Source organism: Quercus lobata, chromosome 1, assembly GCF_001633185.2.
Source record: "Quercus lobata isolate SW786 chromosome 1, ValleyOak3.0 Primary Assembly, whole genome shotgun sequence".
NCBI lineage: Eukaryota > Viridiplantae > Streptophyta > Magnoliopsida > Fagales > Fagaceae > Quercus > Quercus lobata.
In genome coordinates this window covers 19918593-19941268 of record NC_044904.1, presented here as the reverse complement: position 1 = coordinate 19941268, position 22676 = coordinate 19918593, and the positions used below count along the sequence as shown (strand labels likewise).

Sequence of the window (22676 nt, the reverse complement as noted above, 5' to 3'; positions counted from 1 at the left end):
AAGTTTTTTGAAATATTAACGAAATATTAATGCATTATTAGAACTCTTATTTTCAATTCAAACAATTCCCTACTTTCCTTGCAACTTGTTATGAAACAGAAAATAAACATGCAACATCAATCATAGGAAAACCAAAAAATTATATAATTAAAGAATAAAAATTATTCACAAAAAGGAAGAAAAGCATAGGCAGATGAAAGAAAGGAGTAATCAAACCTTAGGAATGGTTGAAATTCGTTTTGCAGAGCATAAACTAGGACCATTAAAATTGTGAAGAAAAGTAAAATTGGAATAGATGGAGAACCTATTCCTATATAAGATATATATATATACCCAAAGGCATGCATCATTGATCCCAGGAGATTCTTTTAAAATTCCATAGCATTCATTGAAGAAGAGGGGAGCTGTATATTAAGGTGCTTGAACCGGTGTGGTAACTGGGAAGATGCACCATTAGCTGAGTAGGAGAGGAAGGATTTTGGGTTTTGATTATTGTAGAAGGGGAGGTGAACCTGAAAATAGGCGGGTTTGATTATTGTGGAAGAGCAGAATGCTTTATTCAAGAAAAATTAGATAGATGGAGCAAAATTTAAATGAAAGTGAGCATAATTACAACTAATCCCACTTAAATTTAGACAGATGGAGCAAAATTAGACTCCAATTTCATATTTAAATTGAACAATTAGAAGGATAATTCTGGTGTGGTCCCCACATGAATCTAGACACATGGCACAAAATTAGAATTCTAATTTGGAATTGCAATTTGAGTTTCTCTTTGCTTCACCTATTATTATATATATAGATTAGATTTTTTTTTTTTTTTTTTAAGAGACTTATAAGAAAAAATTGCTCCCCCCTCCCCCTCTCCCCCAAGGCACAAATTTTGACAACCTATGTTTAAAGTATGTCAGTATCCTAGGGCATAGAAAAAGAAAAAGAAGGAAAAGAAAATATAATAAAAAATCTAGTTGATTTTGAAATCAATCGGATTCCTTTTTACCTATCCGTTTAACTGGGGAGATGAAAAAGTGAGAAGATAGAAAATGAGCAGAGAATGGAAAAGTGAGATCATCAAAGAAATTTTAGTTTTCTCTTATAATATTTGATTGAAAATGAAAAAGAGGGAATTAAAAACGTAGTTTGTATAAATTTACTTTCATACTCCTATCAAATAAAAAAGATAATAAATTATATTTTTATTAAAAAATTGTATATGAATGGGCACTTTCTTTATATATATATATAAATATATATATATATATATATATATGTAAAAGAAGTTATTAAAAAATTATAGTGAAGCGTTGTACAGTGAAGTGAAGAAAACAAGGAAGAAAAAGACAAAAAAGAAAAAAAAAAGAAAAAAAAAAAAAAAAAAAGGAAAAGTACGTTGCACCATGCAGGACATTTTCGTCTGCTTGTTTTCTGTCCAATTTTCATCCATTCAAGGAAATTATATTTGGGTGCATCTTGGAAGAAAACACTTGGGTTCCATACATGTAGGACCCATATGTCATTGAGATATAGGTGTCATGAGACCGTCTTATACAAGAATTTTATTTACTAAGGAGCTAAAGAAATCCATTAACGGAGCTTTTGAGACCAAAGATCAAGTTTGGACCCACATTATTAACTAGGACAACAACGATTACCAAATCATTACTTGGCTACATAACATGTCAAAAAAGAGGAATTTACCAAGGTAAGCGTGTTTGGATGAGGAGTAGTTTTCCAAACGCACAACAAGAGACAAAAGTGGGTAAAGGTGGGAAGAACAAAATGTAAGGCCTTATTTAGATACTCCCACAATATGATTATTACACACTCATTTTTGTATATCATTTGTACACACTATCATGTTTTAAATATGAACTAAAAAAAAAAAAAAATGTGTACATAGTGAATTGAATAAAAGTCAAAACATGGGATTCAAGTGATAACCCAATAGTAATGATTTTTTTTTTTTTTTGGGTGCCACATGTATGTGGTTTGAAGTTTATATCTCCCTATCCCTCCCCAACTATTTACAAATCAAAAAATGAAAATAAATAAAGGACAAAAAGTAAATGAAGAGAAAATATCTAGTAGCCAGTCCAAGAGTTCTGTGTGCTAGTTAATTAGATAAACTTTCCAAAGGGCTTAACCTTAGGTTCGTTTTCTTTGTTTCTCATGCGGAGGTCGGACTTAAAATGATGTTGAAATTAACAAATATGGTAAGTTGATTGCCTAGAGTTCCATTATAAGTTTTCTGGCCAAAATGGGCATTTGCTCCTTTCGCCAAAACTTTCCAGCAAAATGCCCACTGTCTGAAACTATTTAAGGAAATACCCCTATTTTGAAACTTGATTTTCTAAAAATTGAGTTTCAATTTAAAACTCGATTTTTGGACAATCGAGTTATAGCGAATTGAAAATTAAAAAAAAAAAAAAAATTGTGGAACTCGAGTTCCTTCAAAAAAATTTTTTGTAAGTCAAGTTCCATGAACTCGAGTTTCAAAATTTTTTTTTTCTAAGTCCAAGTTCGTTATAACTTGATTGTGAAAAAAAATCGAGTTTTACATTTGAAACTCGATTTTCTAAAAATCGAGTTTCAAAATAGGAGCATATCCCTAAATAGTTTCAAACATGAGGCATTTTGCTAGAAGGATTGTGAAAAAGGGGTAAAACTCCATTTTGACCTTAGTTTTCTATTTCTATTATTGATGTCACTTGTGGACTTCTAGAATAACAAGATACATCATGAAACATTCATATTTGATTAAAAGGTAAGTAAAAAGACAAAAATGTTGAAGCCATAAGTGAATATGAAAGAATCAAAAGTCAAAACATGCAGGTATGTCAGAGATGATGAGATTAACATGCATGATTTTTCACTAGTCAAAAACCAGGGATGAAGCCAGGATCTCAAGGGTCTCAATCGAAGGACTTCAAGTAAAACAAAATTTTTTTTTCTTAAAAATCCAAACTAGCATTCATATAGTATTGACAATTGGGCTGTTGTTTTAATAAAATAAAAAAAAAAATTGTCAACAAATGAAAAAATGCAAAATAAATGTTTTTTTTAATACATTGCAATACAATCTATCAAATGGAATTTGAATATTTTGGTTTGGTCAAGGAAATCAAAGTTTTTGATATTGTTCAATACCAATATACTGTTTTGATATTATTGTTATTTTTATAAAAGATATATATATATATATATATATACATATATATATATATATATATTTTCTTCTTTTTCTTTTTCGTTCAATTATTGGTTTACATTACACTATCAATATAAGATTTACATTGTAGACTAAACTAATTTGTACAACGTCATATACAATTGTAAAAAGTGTAAAATGTTGTACACGTCTATAATATACCATGCAAATATAATACTGATAATCTAATGTAAGCTAATATATATATATATATATATATATATTTGCGTTAAAAGGGATTTTATTTCAAACTGAAAGTACAGTACAGAGACTTCAACCAGACTTACATAACTACAGAAACCATAAATTGACAACCACAGCTACAGACAACATCAAACCATACCTTAACAACCACAACAACCATGACACAGCAACAAGAAATAACACCACAACAAGACAACGACATAACACACTCACAGACTTCCGATGGCCAGATTTTAACTTCCTTTATATATATATATATATATATATATATATATGAAAGTTTAATAAGTGTATGAAACACTATGAACGTTTAGACCCTCAATTTACAAATTACCAATTCAAGCTTAATGTCAAAAAATTAATGTGCGGAATATGAACATAAGCTTAAAACAGAATTGATTAATAATCTAAACCAAATAAAATCACATCCAAACCAGAAATTAAATAGAAAAGATTAAGGGAAGAGAGATGTAAATACAAGGACAACACACGATGTGTTATCGAAGAGGAAACCGAAGCCCTCGGCGTAAAACCTCTCCGCCGCCCTCCAAGCAGTAAATAATCCACTAAAGAATGTAGTTGGGATACATGAACAGCAGAAGACCCTCCAAGCATAATCTACCCAATGTACCTAAGCCCTCCAAGCTCCTACTCCAACGAGGTTACGCTGAGCCTATTTCTTCTTTAGCTTGCTGGATTCCGCTACTTGACCATAGCATCTACCAATATGAAATTGGTCCTTTCTTAATTGCTTCCCAAACACCAAATGGCCTCCTCACAGATATGGGTATGGTGAGAAAAGGTTTTGGTAATGTACCTCTCAAGGATTTGTCAATGGAGAGGAAGAGGGTAGAGGAATTTGAAGAGTCTCTATGTGAAGATTGTGGATGAATCAATCTTCTATTTCTCTAGGGTTTCTCTCTAAAAATTCTCTCTGGAAGCTCTTTCAATATCGTGGGTATAAGGGTATATATATTAGGGTGAGAAGGAATGTGAAAAGTCAGTTTTTCCCAAACAGGGTGTTCTGGCGACTTGACCTCGCGACTGGGTTAAGTCGCGAGTTCAAGCTGCGAGCTAATGGCCTGGCTAGCCTGGGACTTTTGTCCTGTAGTGCAACAGCTGGTGCGACTCTTCAGCTTTTGGCATGCTTGGCACGTGTGCAACTTTCTGGCGACTTGCAAGCCGTGAGCCACCCGCGAGATCCAGTTGCGAGTCCCTGCTTCTTTGCACAATCTTGAGCATTTCTTCACACTCTTTCACACACTACCCTTACATGATTCCCACCTAAATATAGGGTTATTAATTGCTAAAATACAAGAAAATTTGGCACGGAATAAAGCCAACAAGATGGTTGATAAAATTCAACCTTACAATATATATATATATATATATATATCCCACTGAGCGAGGCGAGATGAATCTCAGTGATGTGAAAAATGTAAACTAATAAATGGTCACACAAATCTATGTCTTTAACCTAATTTAATGGCCCAGTTCACCACCATTGTTATCTTTAGAATGGCCCAGTTAGATGTGAAAAAAAAAAAAAATCCAACATAAGTCAAAAGAACTACGTGATCTTCGTGATCTTTGTAACCAAGGAGTTTCGTGATCTTCATCGTGTGATGAACTAAAAAACTATGCAGCCAACATCTTTCTTAAGTTGGTGAGTAAGCTGTGTACTGGGATCAGCACATCGAATTGGTTAGTCACGTATTGGGACCTGTCCATTGAAAAGGAGAGATTGTCACTACAGAATAAGTCTAATTGGGTATTGGGGAAAGGGTTCAACTGTAGGTTGGTATAAGGCACTGGAATTCCTTTACTTGTAACCGCTTGTTGTGATAATAGTGAATTCTCGGGAGTGGTACCTTAAAATCACCCGGTGGAGGTTTTTGCAGTGTAGGTTTTCCCCATTCATAAACAAATCACCGTGTCAATTTAATTTCTGCTACACTGTAGTTAATTGGTGATTTGTTTGTGCTACTACACGTATTGCATACTAATGAAATTTATTAATTAACTTGGCTAATTAATTTGATAATTCATTAGAAGGGGTCAATACATTCTTGGCCTATCAAGTGGTATCAAAGTAGGGACATTCTAATTAGGTTTTAATCTTTGCTGTGTGATCCATTGACCCCTGGTTGTCATGGATAGAGGACAGTCTTTTATTATACCTCCTTTATTTGATGGCACTAATTATGCATACTAGAAAGTACACATGAGAGTTTTCTTGCAGTCATTAGATGAAAATGTGTGGCAAGCTATAGAGATAGGCTAGACCAAGCCTACGAAAGCATTGGCCGACTAGGATGATGCTAAGATCAAGGCGGAAAACTTCAACAGCAAGGCATTGAATGCGTTATTTAGTGCAGTCACAAATGAGGAATTCAAGAAGATTTCCTCTACTGAAACTGCTAAGGAAGCATGGACCATTCTCCAGACAACCTATGAAGGAACCAAGGCTGTCAAGGATTCAAAACTTCAGAGGCTTACTACAAGCTTTGAAGAGATTAAGATGAAGGAAGATGAGTCATTTGATGAGTTCTAATGCCAAGTTCAAGGACATAGTGAACTCAGTTTTTAATCTTGGGGAAACCATTCCTGAACCCAAGATTGTTAGAAAAGTGCTTAGATCTCTACCTGAGAGATTTCATGCCAAGATCACCGCAATTGAGGAATCGAAGTATATTGACAAAATTCCTTTGACAGAGTTGGTTGGCAATCTGCAAACCTATGAGTTGGGTTTAACAAGGTTACGGAAATCAAGTAAGAGCAAGAGTATGGCATTGAAGGCCAAGAGTAGTGACATTGATGAGTCTTCAGACGATGAAGATTCTAAGATGAAATCCTATATCACCTAGCAATTCAAAAAGTTTATGAAGAATGCCAATGCTAAAGGATTTGACAAAGATCGTAAGAAGTCCATCTCGTTTCAGTTCAAGAATCAGGACAAAGGAAAGAAGGATGCTAAGGATGGCGGTCAATACACTGTTCCCTCAGGACCAATATGGTTTGGATGTCAAGGCTTCAAACACATGAAACAAGAGTGCCTTACATATCTCGAGAGCATTGGGAAGAGTAAGGCACTTGCTACTACCTTGAGTGACACCGAGCCTGAAGATGATTCTGACAATAAGGATGATGGAATCCTAAATGCCTTCACTACCACTATAAATCCTACTAAAGGGATTGTTGAAGATGTGGATAAAGAAGAGGAATTGGTGGAGTCCAAGTTTGAAAAGATGGATGAATAAGATGACATTCATACAACCTATGCAAAGTTATACAAGGTCTCAGAAAAGCATGAGAAATTGTATAGGTTGGCCACCAAGAAGCTTAGTGAAGTGGAGCTTGAACGAGAAGAAATTTCCACAAAGTTTGATGAAGCCAATTAGACCATTGGAACACTGAGATTTAAGAATAATTTCTTGGCTGAGAAGACCAAGAAACTTAAGGCAGAACTATTCCAAGTTAGAGCTCAGTTGGAAAGGACTTCAAGTGTGAAGCTTGATGAGATGCTTAATCTTCAGAAATCTGCTTCTGATCGAACCAGTTTAGGGTATGATTTCTCTTCTTCTAGTATTGCTACTTTTAGTACTACTGTTTTTGTTCCTCCTACTAATAATGTTGAAACTGAGAACAGTGATGTTAAAAATGAATTAGCTAGTAAGAACATAGACAATGGTAAATCTATCTTAGGAGCACCCCTAAACTTGATAAGAAAGAGATTAAGAACCCTAGGGCTAAGAAGGGAAATACTTAAAAGTCCAAACAGAAAAAGCAACATTTCTGTCATCACTGTGGAGTAGCTAGACATACTCAACCTAATTGCTATAAGTGGTTAGCCACTTAACAGAGCAACAGTGTGATCTCATCGGGAAACCAGAATCAGCTTCCATCCTCCTTTACTCCTCTTAGAGATCTTCTCAAAGCCCTCATGTTCCTTTCGAACTTGAATGGTTTCAATTCTTCCCTCTCATCGTCGGATCAAGGGTTTGCTAAACGGAAAGGTTCTTCCAAGGTGTGGAAGGAAAAAGGCTCCAAGTGATTCTGTCACTTTTTCTCTCTCTCCCTTTCTTGTTTTTGTTTTTGCATTACTTGTGTGTTTTGCTTTCGTGTTTTGAGTCAGTCTAGTTTTATACATTGTTTTGTTTAACATGTTGTTTGTTAGTTTACTTTTCAGTTTTGCTTTATTTTTTTTTTCATTAAAAAAAAATGAAAAATAAAAAAAATACAAAAACAGTGTGTTTGTGTACTTTGGTACTTGTGTACCTTAGATGGCCATTAAAACAAAGTTTTCTAAACTTTGTATCTTTTGTAGCTTAGATGATCATCTCTATGCACAACTAAGCAAGTGAGCTTTGTGGCTCATGTTTGTGATGAGTAAGATTAAGTAATCTCTTGTGCTTATCACTTTTTTTGACGGGAAGGACTAGAAAATCCTAAAAGAAAAGCATAAATAACCATCTCACCACTGTTTCCTGCCAATCATGAAATAACATTTGTATGCTTTGGCATAGTAAAAGTGGAATGTCAAATGCTTAACATAATTGGGTATTTCTTTTCTATCTCTTATATGCCCATGCATGGTTTGCTTAAAAGAAAAATATGCAAAGAATAACAAAAACCAAAAAGAATCAAAATGCTTTATATGTGATTGCAAACATTTATTCGAGGAAATGTGGGAGTTATAGGATGTACCTCGAAAGTGATAGTCTCCATCAAACAATTATGATTGTGTGTGAGTTAAAGTGATTTTCTCTTATCTTAAATCGTCATAACATATAGATACTTGTGCAATCTTGTAATGTTTTACACACACAACACGTAATATTCTTTGCTACTTTTGATACATGTGCAAGAAAAATGTGATTTGGCCATCACAAGGAATACATGTGTCAATGTATGCTCACTAAACTGTCTTAATTTTTTTTTGAAATATAAAATTGGTTAGACTTGTTGTGTGTGTGTGTGTGTGTGTGTTTTGGATTTATGTGCTTGACATTTTTTTCTTGATTGAGAGATGATTTTGAGAGATTAAAATGTTGTTTGGATCTTTGGTTGTGTAGCATGCTTGATCGCATTCATGTCTGTGTTTTTCTCTTCTTGAAAAACTATTTTTAAACAATCTCGACAGCTGCTAGATACCTCTCGACAGCTAGACTATCTATCGAGCCCCTTCAGCTGCTTTTTATCGCATTCTCGATAGCTACTTGATCCATCAAGAAACTTTCTGGATACTCAATAGATTCTTGATAGCTACCTCGATCCATCGAGATCCTTTAGCTATGGACACCTTTCAATAGATTCTGGATAGCTCTTCGATAGATAATACACGCGTTTTTAATCCTCGATACCTCTCGATCTGTCGAGAATTATGTTTTTCTATATATAGGATCCACGCGTTTTTCTCTCATTTCTCCTCGATCTCTCTTGACAGAAAATCACTTTTCTCTCTCACACTTCTCACTCAACCTTTTCATCTTCCCTACTTATTCTTCGGTCTTTTCATTGCATTTTTCCTAGGTATGATCTCTTTTCTAGCCTTTGATTATACATTTCATGCATTCTAAACTAGATTTTGGGATTTTTTGAAAATTTTTGGGGTTTTTTGAATGAAGTTTTGGTGAAATTTTTAGGTTGGGTTATGTTTATATGATCCTAAATGTCATGCATTGCATCACACGTGCATTATAACTATATTTTCATGCATTATAGATGTGTGCTCTATATTTTGATTAGTTGTGTGTTGTTAGGTTTGGATTGGGTTGAGCCCATGATGTTTTTAAGTTTGCATGTCACATGTTCATGCATTTTCATACATATGTACCTTCATTTCTTTATGTTCTAATATATTGATTTGTTTGGTGCTTTTCTGCGTGTCTCTCTTTCTCTTTCTCTCTCTTTCTTTCGGTTAGTTGTATCATGGCACCTAAACGAAAATCTACTCCATCCCAGAACCTTCTTCATTTTGGGGCATCCTTTTCCTCTGACCCTACTCCTTCTTCTGTTCGGTTCTGTGATGATAAAGCCCGAAAGGAATTTTCAGAGAACTCTCTAGACGAGGCATTCATTTGGAACGCCAAGTCATCCTATCGAATTTCTTCGATATTGACCTTCCCACTGTCATCTACAATAGGGGTTGGGAGTCACTGTGTGGCGTCTCGGTCATGTGCCATTTCGTGATCATACAAGAGTTTTACTCCAATAAGTACGAATTTGATTACTCTATACCCCAGTTTGTCACTCACCTTCGGGGTATACGCATTGTAGTTACTCCAGATCTTATATCTAAGGTACTACACGTTCTTGGGGTAGCGCATCCTGACTACCTTAGTTGCGATCATTTGAGGACTGTGTCCAAAGACGAACTCTCGTCTCTCTTTTGTGAGACACCTTCATCTTGGGGTGACCGTCAAAAAACCCCTTGCTCGGGCTTTGCAAAAGGTCTGAGATTCCTTAACATGGTGATGATATTCATTCTTCATCCCTTGTCTCACTATAACACTATCACAAAGCCTCGTACTCGGTTTTTGTTGTCCTTCTTAGAGGACATTTCCATTGACTTCCCTTCTCACTTCATCCTATCCTTTATATATATCTATAGGGATACGACGACCTGTGATAAGCTCATTTTTCCTTCGGCTATCACGAGGATCATTTGCCATTTTTCTGTCCCCTGTCCCGTGTCCGATCACTTCTCCGTTATGGGTGCCATTGACGTCACTACCGTTAAACGGAGTAAGGCTTAGCTTCACCCAAGGCGGACACAGACCAAGACAGCAGTTCCTCTAGCTTCTACCGCTCCTTCATCTTCTGTGGGTGGAGTGACTCTTGAGGCCATCATGGCACAGCTTGTGCGCATGGATGCTCGCCTTGACACTCTCAGTGATAAGTTGTGTCAAGTGAACACTTGTGTTAGTCGTACCACACAACGACAGGCTGTCATGGGTGGTTTCACTGTTGCTTCCTCTCCATCTCCACCGGCTTTCGAGGATGAGAGTGATGATGGCTCTGGCAATGATGATGCTGATGAGGATGATGGTGCTCGCTCACCCAGTGATGATGAGATGTCTACTTGATGTACTTACCTTTTGTCACTCTTAACAAAAAGGGGAAGTAGTTTGATATGAGAGTAGTCATATACATAGAGGGAGGGTTAGCATAGGAGATTTTGTGATAGGGGGAGTGTCTATGAGGGATGTAGTGAGGACTTTTTATATCTTTTCTTTTCTTTCTCTTTTAGATACATTATCTCCTGTACATTTGTCTTGTGACCATTTAGTGATAGCAAACATTGTACTTATCTTTGATATATATATTTGATGATATTGTTATCACATTTCACCTATCTCTCCATGTGTTGTTTTTTTTTCTCTCTTTATACACATGTTTCTTTTAGTATATGCAATCTTATACTTCTGTTTCACACTAAGATGCCTTGATGAGTTTTGTTTAAAATGTTTCAAAAATACAGGTTGTCAAAGTCTTCTTGCAAATTTTTTCAAAAGTTTGTGTTAGGATAGATTTTATTATAATTCAACAAGTGAGTATGAGTTGAGTGATTTATGACTTCTCTCATATGTTCATTTGTTTGTTGTGGTTTTGTCACGGATTGCCAAAGGGGGAGATTATTAGGACATATGTGAATCATGTTATGACATATGTCAACATTTTATGTAATTGGCTAATCCTTTGACAAAATGCACTTTACTTGTAATTAGGTAGATCTAGGATGTGTTTAATACTTCAAGGAACAAGGTTTCAAGTTCAAGTGTTAAAACCATGCAAATCTGTCTAAGAAACAAGTGAAGAAGTGCTGGATTTTAAATCTCGACAGCTAGTATCTATCGAGATTTAAAAGCTGCTGAAACTCGATGCTCGACAGCTAGCTCGATAGATAAGCTATCTATCGAGGATTATGAAAAACAGATTTTCAGCTCTGATTTTCATCCAATCCGTGTGTATATGTTTGAGTTTTCTTTTCCCACAAACCTAAACATATATAATGATTATTTTAAAGGTCGTCAAAGTTGGCGCAAATGTGAAGCAAAGTTGTGTTCATGTAAATTGTGACCGAAGACAGAATTTTCCCTAGTTCATCTTTCTCTTGAAGAAGCTGTTGTGTTTGTACACCGTAGGGTTTTGTAACTAAGGAGTTTCGTGATCTTCATCGTGTGATTAACTGTAGAACTTTGCAGCCAACATCTTTCTTAAGTTGGTAAGTAAGCCGTGTACTAGGATCCACACATCGAATTGGTTAGTCACGTACTGGAAGCTGTACATTGAAAATGAGAGATTGTCACTACGGAATAAGTCCAATTAGGTATTGGGGTAAGGGTTCAACTGTAGGTTGGTATAAGGTACTGAAATTCCTTTACTTGTAACTGCTTGTTGTGATAATAGTGAATTTTTGAGAGTGGTGACCTTAAAATCACCTGGTGGGGTTTTTTCCGTGTATATTTTTCCCATTCGTAAACAAAGTGAATTCTCGGGAGTGGTGACCTTAAAATAACTTGGTGGAGTTTTTGCCGTGTAGGTTTCCTCATTCGTAAATAAATCACCGTGTCAATTTAATTTTCATTGCATTATAGTTAATAGGTGATTTGTTTGTGCTACTACACATATTGCATGCTAATTGAATTAATTAATTAACTTGGCTAATTAATTTCTTAATTCATCACAAGGGGTTAATACATTCTTGGCCTATCAATTGAGAAGGCCAAGGAGAATTTTCTTGGGTACAAATTTAAAATCTCATAAAAATATATATACTACTAGGTTATATTTTAAATTCCGGGGGACATAGCCCCCCAAGCCATCAAATAGCTTCCTCCCTGTCAAAAACAATAATTAATTTGCTATTATGCTTGCTTTTCATTAGTCAATATGTGTGCGTGTATATATATATATATATATATATATTTGTGTGTATCCTCTGCTTATGTAGATTGAATAGCATCTAGGGGTTAGATCTCTGTTTTAGTTTAACATAATTCATAGATATGTAAGAAAAATAACTTTGTCTCACAACAATATTGTAAGTGAAAATCAGAAGGGAATTTAGCTTTATTCCATATAATTGTATGGGCCAATATATATGCCTTAATATTGATGTAAAATAAGGGTTTGAGATCCAATATAATTTCTAGACACCAGGTACAATTGAATTCAGTAAGAGGGGACAAAGTTAACTTTTTCCCTTTACCAATGGATCAAATACAAAAAACCAAAAAATAAATAAATAAAAAAATTCTGCCGTTGGATTCACTTGCACCCACACTACAAAAAAAAAATTCTATAGTCACATTTTTAAAACGCGGCTATAGGTCAGAAAAACGTGGCTATAGGACGATTTGGCCTATAGCCGCATTTTTTTAGACCGCGTTTTTAAATATGGTCAGTGTATATAATACCCTTTTTTTTAGGAACCGGTGTATATAATACCTTAGATATTGCATTTTAATTATCTCAATCCTAAAATAGGAAATCACCAATGTAGTAACTAAAGTGATTTGATAATCATAAATTACTCTCAAACAATTTATAGTTTGAACTTCACTTTAAACAACCCCCCCCCCCCCCCCCCCCCACACACACACACACACACACAAAAAAAACCATACTCGTATTTTTAACTCTAAACTAATATTTTTTAACCAAATGAATCAATGATTTAATCATTTTGCACTTCGTGAAATGTTATAAAACTTATTTTCCAAAAGTAGCGGACCAGAAAATTCTTTATAGCAACCTTTAACTGATTTATGAGGTCAATCAATTTAGGAATAAAATTCAAATTAAAATTTCATCCATAAAGAAGTCATTGCATTACGATGCTTTGAAGTCGGGACTTGGGAGAATCAATGGAATCCAATAAGAACTTGTGGATTATTTGTTCACCTTGAACTTGAGTCTCATAAGATTTTCCAGAATTTCTAACAATTTTTATCCCTTGATCTTTTTTTTTTTTTTTTTTATTATTGATTTACATCTTCCTTCTCAAGCAACTCTACATTTTAATTTTTGACTTCTTTGTAATTAATTAAATTAAATGCAAAGTTTCAAATTCAAAGACTTCAACTTATTCCAAATGTGGCGTCACATAAATCTGGTGTCTTCTCATAATACTTTGATATCAAAATCCTCGTTATTATTAATAGGTAAATTTCAGCAATCTATCCTGAGATTTGGACTAATGCCAACTAGGTCCAACATATTTCAAAATTGACCAACTTAGTCCGTAAGCCCAACTTACTCTTTAAACACCGTTAGCCCATCCGTTAGTCATTTAGCCCACTATTCTCTATCTCCTTTTGCAGATTCTCTCCTCTTTCTTGTCTCTCTCTTCTCTCAACTCAAGATTTCTCATTCCTCTTCGTAACCCTATGGGCCCCAAAATCTCAAGCCACAACCACCGCCACCACCATAGTCTCAAGCCACAATCACCACAAGCCAACACCAGTTCCACATTGGCTCTCTCTATCAGTTCTTTTTCTCTCAAGCTCAACCATGGCTAAACTCCACAAAGCCACGCCACCACTAATGGCAACTAAGCTCACCACCACCACCACAACCATTAGCCAATGCCTTCTCCTCTTTATTTCTCTCTTATTTTCTTCTTCTTCTTTTTTAATTTATTTTCTCCTTTTGTTTTTGGCCAAACCCTTTTGTGTTTGGTATTGTGATAGGTTTTTGGTTTTGTTAATTTAGAGATTGAGTTTTTGTTGGTTGTAGGGATTTAGTGATTTTGATTTGGGTTTGTTAAATGTGATATTGGGTGTTTTGAGCTTGGCTATTAAGGTTTGAAAAATAGGATATAGGGGTTGATTTCCAATGGGATTGGATGTACTGTGCACATGTGCCTAAATCAGTGATGTGTAAGATTTGTTTGTGGTATGATCTCTTGGAGATTAGCATCTTCCAAATGGTATGTATCAAGCATGAATTTCAGGTTTTCAATAGCGGTTTTTGTGTTTTCAATGTGTGCATTAACTGATGTTGGTTGGTTCATTTTTTTGACTGCTGATGCTAATTCCCTAAGAGCTTTTCCAGATTCTGAGCAGATTTTTGTGCTTGGCTCTTGAATTTTGCGTCCGAACTCATTAAGCGTCTGTTAGGATGGCAAAACATAGGTAAGTGAATTAATTCCACCTAATGAGTCATTAAAAAAATTTGTGAAAGTTTTGTCATTTTTTTTTTAAATAAACAAAAATATTTTGAATTAAAGAATAGAAATAAATATATAATTATCATTTCATAAATTTAATATGATACATGACACCTAAGAAAACAATCAACAATAATTCATTATCATATAACAAATTTCATAATATATTATGATGACTTTAACAGATAGCGAATAAAAATAACTGCAAGCGAAAAAAGTTTACTCTTGAGAAAAAGTTATCATTGCAATCATATATAATTAAGAACCAACACCAAAAGATTAACAATTTTTTTTACACTGTTTGGAATATATGTGAACTTATTTTGTAATTAGGTACTGCTATTGAAGATTAAAATATGAAGGGAAACATTTTTTGGGAGGGGAGGGAGGGGGGGGGGGTAAATCTTTAAATGGTCTACCTAGCCCCCTCCCTCCACCCTTGTGTTTGAGGGAGGAAAAAACCAAAATAAATAAATAGAAAATCATATGTATATATGTGTGTGTTGTTGTTGTAAAGTTGTAATTTACAACTATGTGTTTTGTTGGCTTTAATTTTGTGCCAAATTTGATTGTAATTTTATTCAATCTTTTGTACACTATATTTATTGTGGGATTTAATTGTAAAGGTTGTATGATAGAGAGAGAGAGAGAGAGTGTGTGAAGACTCAAGCAATTGAAGACAAAAGAGTTTTCACGGGTAGCTCGCGACTAAGCATCCTGCGAAATAATGCATGTGCCCTGCACATGATTGGAATGCGAAGAGTCAGGACAGATGGAGACAGCTGTGTTTCGCGAGTAGCTTGCGGGTAAGGCCTTCCTGCGAGACACTCGCAAAACATTCTGTTTTGCCAGACTGTGCTATTTGATACACACTTTTTGTACCCACACTATGAGTCCGTTTGCATTGAACTTATTGTTGCTGAAACTGAAAACTGAAAACATTGTAGCAAAATAATTTTTAAATGTGTGAATAGTGTTGAGGGACCCGTGAACAGTGCATGAACAGTGTTTTTTGTCCCCTGCATAGTAAAATCGCATGTTCACGTGCAGGAAAAAAAAAAAACAAAAAACAAAAAACCCAAAACGTGAACGCAGGTTTCAGCTGAAACCAAACGGGCATTATATATACCTACATTACCCACAAATGTTGAGGAGTGCTTTAGAGAGAAAACCCTATCCACAAACCTTGAAAGCTAGAGATTGTTATACCCACAATCTTCTACACAATTGCTTGTGGATTTTTCTCAATTCCTACCTCTCCATTTCCATATCCTTGAGAGTTTGATAGACCAAACACTTACCACACTCTTTCAAAGTGTTCAATGATGTTTTGGTGCTGCTGGGAAGCATTGGAAGAAGCCAAGGATGGCAGATGCAACATAGAGCTTGTTGCGGGATCCGGAGAACTAAACAAGATATGGTTTCGGGAAGCTTTGTTGGAGTAGGAGCTTAGAGGGCTTAGGTACATCGGGTAGATTAGGCTTGGAGGGTCTCTTGTTAACCCATGTATTCCAACTGATTGTCTAGTAGATCGATTACCACTTGGAAGGCGGCGGAGAGGTTTTTCGTCGAATTCTTCAATTTCCTCTTCAATAACACATCAGCGTGTTATCTTGTGTTTGCATTCTTCTACCCCACTCTTTTACCTTTCATTTTACTGTTTTGTTATAATGTTTATGGGTTAGAGTAACTTGTTTGTTTATCCACTCGCATTTACTCTATTCCGCATTTAGTATTAAGTTAGAGTAAAATCAATTGAGCCGTAACTTTAATTTGGGGGTCTAAATAACTCTTGTGTTTTCACACATTTTCGAGCATTCAGTTATCATGTGTGTGTATGTGTGTGTGTGTGTGTGTGTGTGTGTGTGTGTGTGTGAGAGAGAGTGAGAGAGTATACACTTCAGCAATAAAGAAAAGATTAAAAAAAATAGTATACATAATTGTTTCTACATAATCTTTGCAGAAGAGTTTTCTATACATAATAACTTGTGTGAAATAAATTATCCAAAAAATTTGAGTTTTGTTGATTTACTTGAATCTCAGAGTTAAGGTAGTTGTTAAGAGCTTCAATTTTGTAGGCACATTGTCGAGTTAGGGTTCCAATTTTAACATATTGTTTCCAAGGATGAAAGAGCCCAAAACGATAGTGCCACATTTCCCATCTTGCTAGATTAGCTTGAAAATTAAAAAATAATTACAAAAAATTGAAGAAAACCAACTGTTGAGAAAAAAAAAAAAAAAAAAGAGAGAGAGAGAGAAAAGAAAGGAATTATATACTAAGGTCACGGACAGGACATGTGACATAGTCACAAGGTAATTCTTGAAGAATTAGGACATGAGTCGGTTTACAAAAAATAATTAATAGGTATATTTTATTTATTTATAGAAATATTTTTTGTTTATTCTAAGTTTTCAAAATTAATAAATAAAAATTGTTTAAATCTTTAAAAACATAAATATGTTTTTTCCTCCCAATACATTATGGACACATATGTAAGAGTGTTCTGTTCTTGACATATCTGAAATGGACGTGTCCAACACTAATATGACTAGAGTTTTGGAGTGTCCATGATTTTTATATATGGGGCATGAAATATATACCTTGTAAGAAATTCCCAATCTTTTCAATGTTATTAGCTATCAGATTTTGAAGTTCCTCTCCAATCCAAACGGGACGTATACAGATGCATGTAACAATAGCGATAAAGCTACCCATGATGATTGTGGTTACCCTCTGATGGGCCATATGTAGCACCTTATCTTCTCAGTAACCCGAAACAGATACTAAAGAGAAAGTCAATATGAATATGAGCAGCCCATAATCATACCTCGCCTTCATTGTGGGAAAGAATCTCACAAATGTTACTGTTGTAGCTGCATATATGCATTATACCTCTAATGAGTTTGAGAATTTTGAACTATAACATTAAATTATCACAATCTGTCTTTAACATTGTACCTATCATAGCGACGAAGAATCCAAGTACAATGGGCTCTCCTTTCTCACCAGAGAGAGTTGCTAGGTGATGAACTCCAACACCTAGAGCACCAGCTGACAACGTTGCTAGCATCCTGTTTAAGCCTTTTCCCAGAGTTGCTCCTACAGAAGATTGGGAAAAAATCAAAAAGTAAAACGTCGCAAATGGAATTGTTAGTTCCAATTCTGAAGCTATTATACCGTAAATTGGTTTATATGCATCATGGTAAATAAGTTGCAAGCTTACCAACAGAAAACTCAAAGACAAGAATGACTGTTATGACAGCCCATATTGAATTTTCGCCAATACGATCATAGAGTGGTTGGATGTAGTAGAATAAGGAAACCAATGTGAGAGCCTGTCCTACTTTTAGCGAATGGATAATTCTCCGTGGATCATCTTGTCCCAGTTTCTTAATCTTCTTTGCCATCTCGACTATCTTATTAGGCAATAGCTTGTGCCATCCACATGCACGAGTGAAAGGTCCAGCATTTTCAATACTTGGAGCAGCAATATTCATTACTATGGATTGAAAAATGCAAGATTGCTATGGTTGAGAGAGAGAGAGAGAGAGAGAGAGAGAGAGAGGGGTTTTCGAACTTGATGTTTTGTGGAAATGTCTATTTATACGTGATAAATGTTGAATGGAACTATATAGTTTTTACACTGCAAGCATGTCACAATTTTTATGAACAACGTGAAAAAGATGCCCCAAAGTGGGAAGGGGATATGGGGTGGTGGGCGGTGGTTCTAGCTAGGGAGCTATAATTGGTCCTGACCTTAAAATTATTGGATAAGCCCAGCCAATTTCATAAGAGATTTCAACAATTTGAAAAATAAGAACACCATAGTCAGAACAGAGAAATTCCTGACATCTTTTATGATGTTTGATTGAAAATGAAAAAGATATATAAGGGATAAAAAATATAATTTATATAAATTTACATCCATGTCCTATTAGAAGAAAATGATAATAAATTATATTTTTACTAAAAAAAATTGTATATAAATGGGCAATTTCTTATATATATATATATATATGAGAACTTATTAAACAATTACAGTGAAGCGTTGCACAGTGAAGTGAAGAAAACAAGGAAGAAAAAGACAAAAAAAAAAAAAAAAAAGTATAAATATGTTGCCCCATGCAGGACATTTTGGTCCGCTTGTTTTCTGTCCCATCCATTCAAGGAAATATTTGGGTGCATCTAGGAAGAAAACACTCAGATTTTACCAGTGATGACTTTAGAATTTTTTTATTAGGATTCAATATTGTCAAAACTAGGAATTTGTTGTAGGGAGAGTAAAAATTTAAATTAAATTTCTTTATAAAAAACTTTCATATTATATTCAATAATCTAAAATAGTACTCTAAATACAATTAGATTATACAACAATCTAAAAAAAAAAAATTAATGGTTTAAAGATCATTAAGAAAACAACTATTGAATGCATAAATAAATATAATTAAATAACTAATCATACTTTTTTTTCAAATTAATAATAATTTATTATATTTATATGTAATATCAATTAAATAAAAATATGTGATAAAGAAAAATATTAATACACTTAGGAGTAGGACTGGGAGTAAAATTGAAACTAAGAAAAAAAATAGTAATTGATATAAGTTTTTGCATTTAAAGTGTATGGGTTTTTAACCATAAACATGGTCATTCTATTGGGATTGGAACAAACACTAAAATACTTCTTGAACTTAGAAATCTGTAAACCACTTATCCCACTACTTAATTAAATAGAAAGAAAACATAGAAGGGATGGGAAAGAAAGATAGAGAAATTGAGAAAAGAATCAAAGATATAGATACAAATCGGTTGGTTATATAGGTGGTGTAATTTTTTCTTTTTTGTGCTAAAAGGGGTGTAATGTTTTGCTGAAGAAGAAGAAAAGTGTAGATATAAACCATTTTATTTCATCGTCAACGAAAGGGAAATTTTATGAGTAGTGCTACTGACACAACATTTTCACATAAAAACCTAGGTGGCAAGTTGTTAAAGGTATGTTAAAAAGTAATGTCTATTGTGGGTTTGGATAAAAACCAGTTACAACTTGCCATTTAACCTTTATTGTAAAATTATTGTGAAAATATTGTGAAAATAGCCTGGTGTCCCAACTAGAGTGAGAGAACCTTCTAATGTAAGAGCAAGGAGTTGAGAGATAGGAGTAACTTGGTGTCCCAACTTAGCTAGCCTTGAAACAAGAGACATGAAAAACAAGATGAATCTAAGAATTTGAGGGTAATTCTAGTTTGTAGGCTACTTCTCCAAATTTTTGTATGACTTGGAAAGGACCCTAGAACTTTGGAGACAATTTACCAAGTGTGTTATGCTTCAAGGACCTCTGTCTATAGGGCTATAACCTCAGATACACCTAATTCCCCACTGCAAAACTTCTCTCAGACCTGTACTTGTCTGCTTGAGACTTCATTCTTTCTTGAGTAAGTAGCAAATTCTGCTTAAGTAATGATAGAACTTGCTGCCAAGACTTCAAATGCTCATTAACAGCTCCCACAAGAGTAGTACCTAGGATATAATCCAACAACCTCGGAGGTGAATAATCGTGCAAAGCTTCAAAGGGAGTTAACTTGGTAGAGGTGTGAAAGTTTGTGTTAAACCAAAATTTAGCTAAGGGCAAGCATTCTACCCAAGAAGAAGGTTTATCAGCTGCAAAAGCCCTCAAGTACTGCTTTAAACTCCTATTAACCACTTCTGTTTTATCATCTGTTTGATGATTGTGAGTTGAAGACATGGCTAACTCAACACCTTGAAGTTTCATTAATTCACTCTAAAAACAGGAAGTGAAAATTGGATCCCTATCACTCACCACAAAAGCGGGCATACCATGTAATTTGAAGATGAATTGCATATACAAGCATGCAACCTTAGATGCAGTATAAGGATGAGAAAAGGCTATGAAATGGACATATTTAGTGAACCTGTCCACTACCACCAAGATTACATTCTTCTATTGAGACCTAGGCAAGCCCTCAATAAAATTTATGCTCATAGCCAACCAAGGTTTGGAAGGGATGGGTAAAGGCTGAAGCAGTCCAGTTGGTTTATAGTTTTCATACTTGACCCATTGACAAATGTCACATTTGTACTGCCCTAAAGCTCTCATCAAGCCAGACTAATAAAAATCTTGTTAGACCCTATGTATTGTTTTCAAATAACCTAAATTCCCTCCTAATGGACCATTATGAACATGTTGTAAGATTAAGAATTTGAGAATACTTGTAGGTCCCAAATAAATTCTGCCTTTAAAAAATAGCAATCCATTTACTAAGGAAAAACCCTTAGGAGGCATACCACCAGCTTGAAAAGTTGATAGAATAGACTGAATAGTCGGATCAAATGCATAACTAACCTTGAGCTCAACGACCCAAGTTGGAGTTGGAAATGAAATGATACATAGAGTACTCAAGTCAGTAGCAGCTGAAGTGTTTAAATCAGTGGCAGCATCACCAACTAAAGAATCTATACACCCTTGAGCTTGAGCTTCAATTAACTCTCCCTTATTTCTTGACAAAGCATCTGCAACCACATTGTCAGTACCCTTCTTGTATTCCACAACAAAAGCATAACCTGACAGCTTAGACAACCACTTTTGTTGAATTGGAGTACCTATTCTTTGATGTAACAAATACTTGAGGCTTTCTTGATTTGTCTTGATAACAAATGCATTACCAACCAAATATGGCCTCCACTTCTTCACTACAGTGATTAAGGCCAAGAATTCCTTTTCATAAGTGGATAAAGCAAGGACTTTGCCTTTCAATGCTTGACTATGAAAAGCAATTGGCCTTTGCTCGTGCATCAAAACAGCACCTAGGCCATGTTCTGAAGCATCACATTCCACAATGAATGTCTTAGAGAAATCAAGCAAAGCTAATACAGGAGGATTGAACATAGCTAATTTGAGTTACTGGAAAGCTTCCTCAGATTCCTGAAAAAGAATTTTTCTTCAGAAGTGCTGTTAAAGGGGCTACAATATGACCATACCCTCTGACAAATTTCCTGTAATAGCAAGTAAGGCCTAGGAATCCTCTAAGAGATTTAACATCCTTGGGAATAGGCCATTCTTGCATAGCCAAGATCTTTTTAGGGTCAGTTTGTACACCTTCCCCAGAGATGACATGACCAAGATATTCTACTTCCATACAAGCAAACATGCACTTGGACATCTTACATACAATTAATTCTTAGCCAACACTTCCAAAATAGTTCTAAGATGTTCCAAATGATCAGCTATGGTTCTACTATACACCAGAATGTCATCAAAGAAAACAAGAATAAATCTTCTAAGATATGGCTTAAACACCTGATTCATTAAGGATTGAAATATAAAGGGTGCATTTGTTAACCCAAAGGGAATCACAAGAAATCCGTAGTGTCTCTCATGAGTCCTAAAAGCTGTCTTAGGAATATCTTATTCCCTCATTCTAATTTGATGGTATCTAGATCTCAAATCTAGTTTCGAAAAAATGCAAGCCCCATGTAATTCATCTAACAGTTCATCTATAAAAGGGATATAGATGAACTGTTAGAGCCCTATATACACATACACCATGAACCATCTAATTTTCTTACTAAAAGAACAGGTGAAGCAAAAGGGCTTTGACTATTTTGAATAGAACCTACTTCTAACAACTCTTTCACTATCTTTTCAATCTCAATTTTCTGATAGTATGGATACCTGTACGGTCTCTTGCAGATTGGCTGAGTCCCCTCCTTAAGAATAATTTGATGTTCATGGCCTCTCATAGGAGGTAAGCCTACTGGTGTAGCAAAAACTCCATGGAACTCTTGCTACAAGGCAGCAATCTCAACCGGATGGGAGGATTGCTTTACTGTAAAACATTGAGTTGTTATCTGAAAAATCAATCCCTTCCTAGTAGGTTCTCTGAAGAATTGAGCCCCATCTTGTATCTCAGGTCTTGTTGGTTAGGTTTTGATTCCCTATAATACTATTTGCTTGCTTCCATAAGTAAATTCCATGGAAAGGTGTTGGAAATCCCAGTTGATAACTCCCAAGGTACTAAGCCATTGAGTCCCCAAAACCAAGTCATAGCCCCCCAAGGCAACACATG

At 35.0% G+C, this 22676-nt stretch overlaps 1 pseudogene; it reads right to left on the bottom strand.

Annotated features, from left to right (window-relative positions):
• Positions 1 to 14288: 14288 nt before the first annotated feature.
• Positions 14289 to 18086, bottom strand: LOC115950501 (annotated as a pseudogene).
• Positions 18087 to 22676: the final 4590 nt, after the last annotated feature.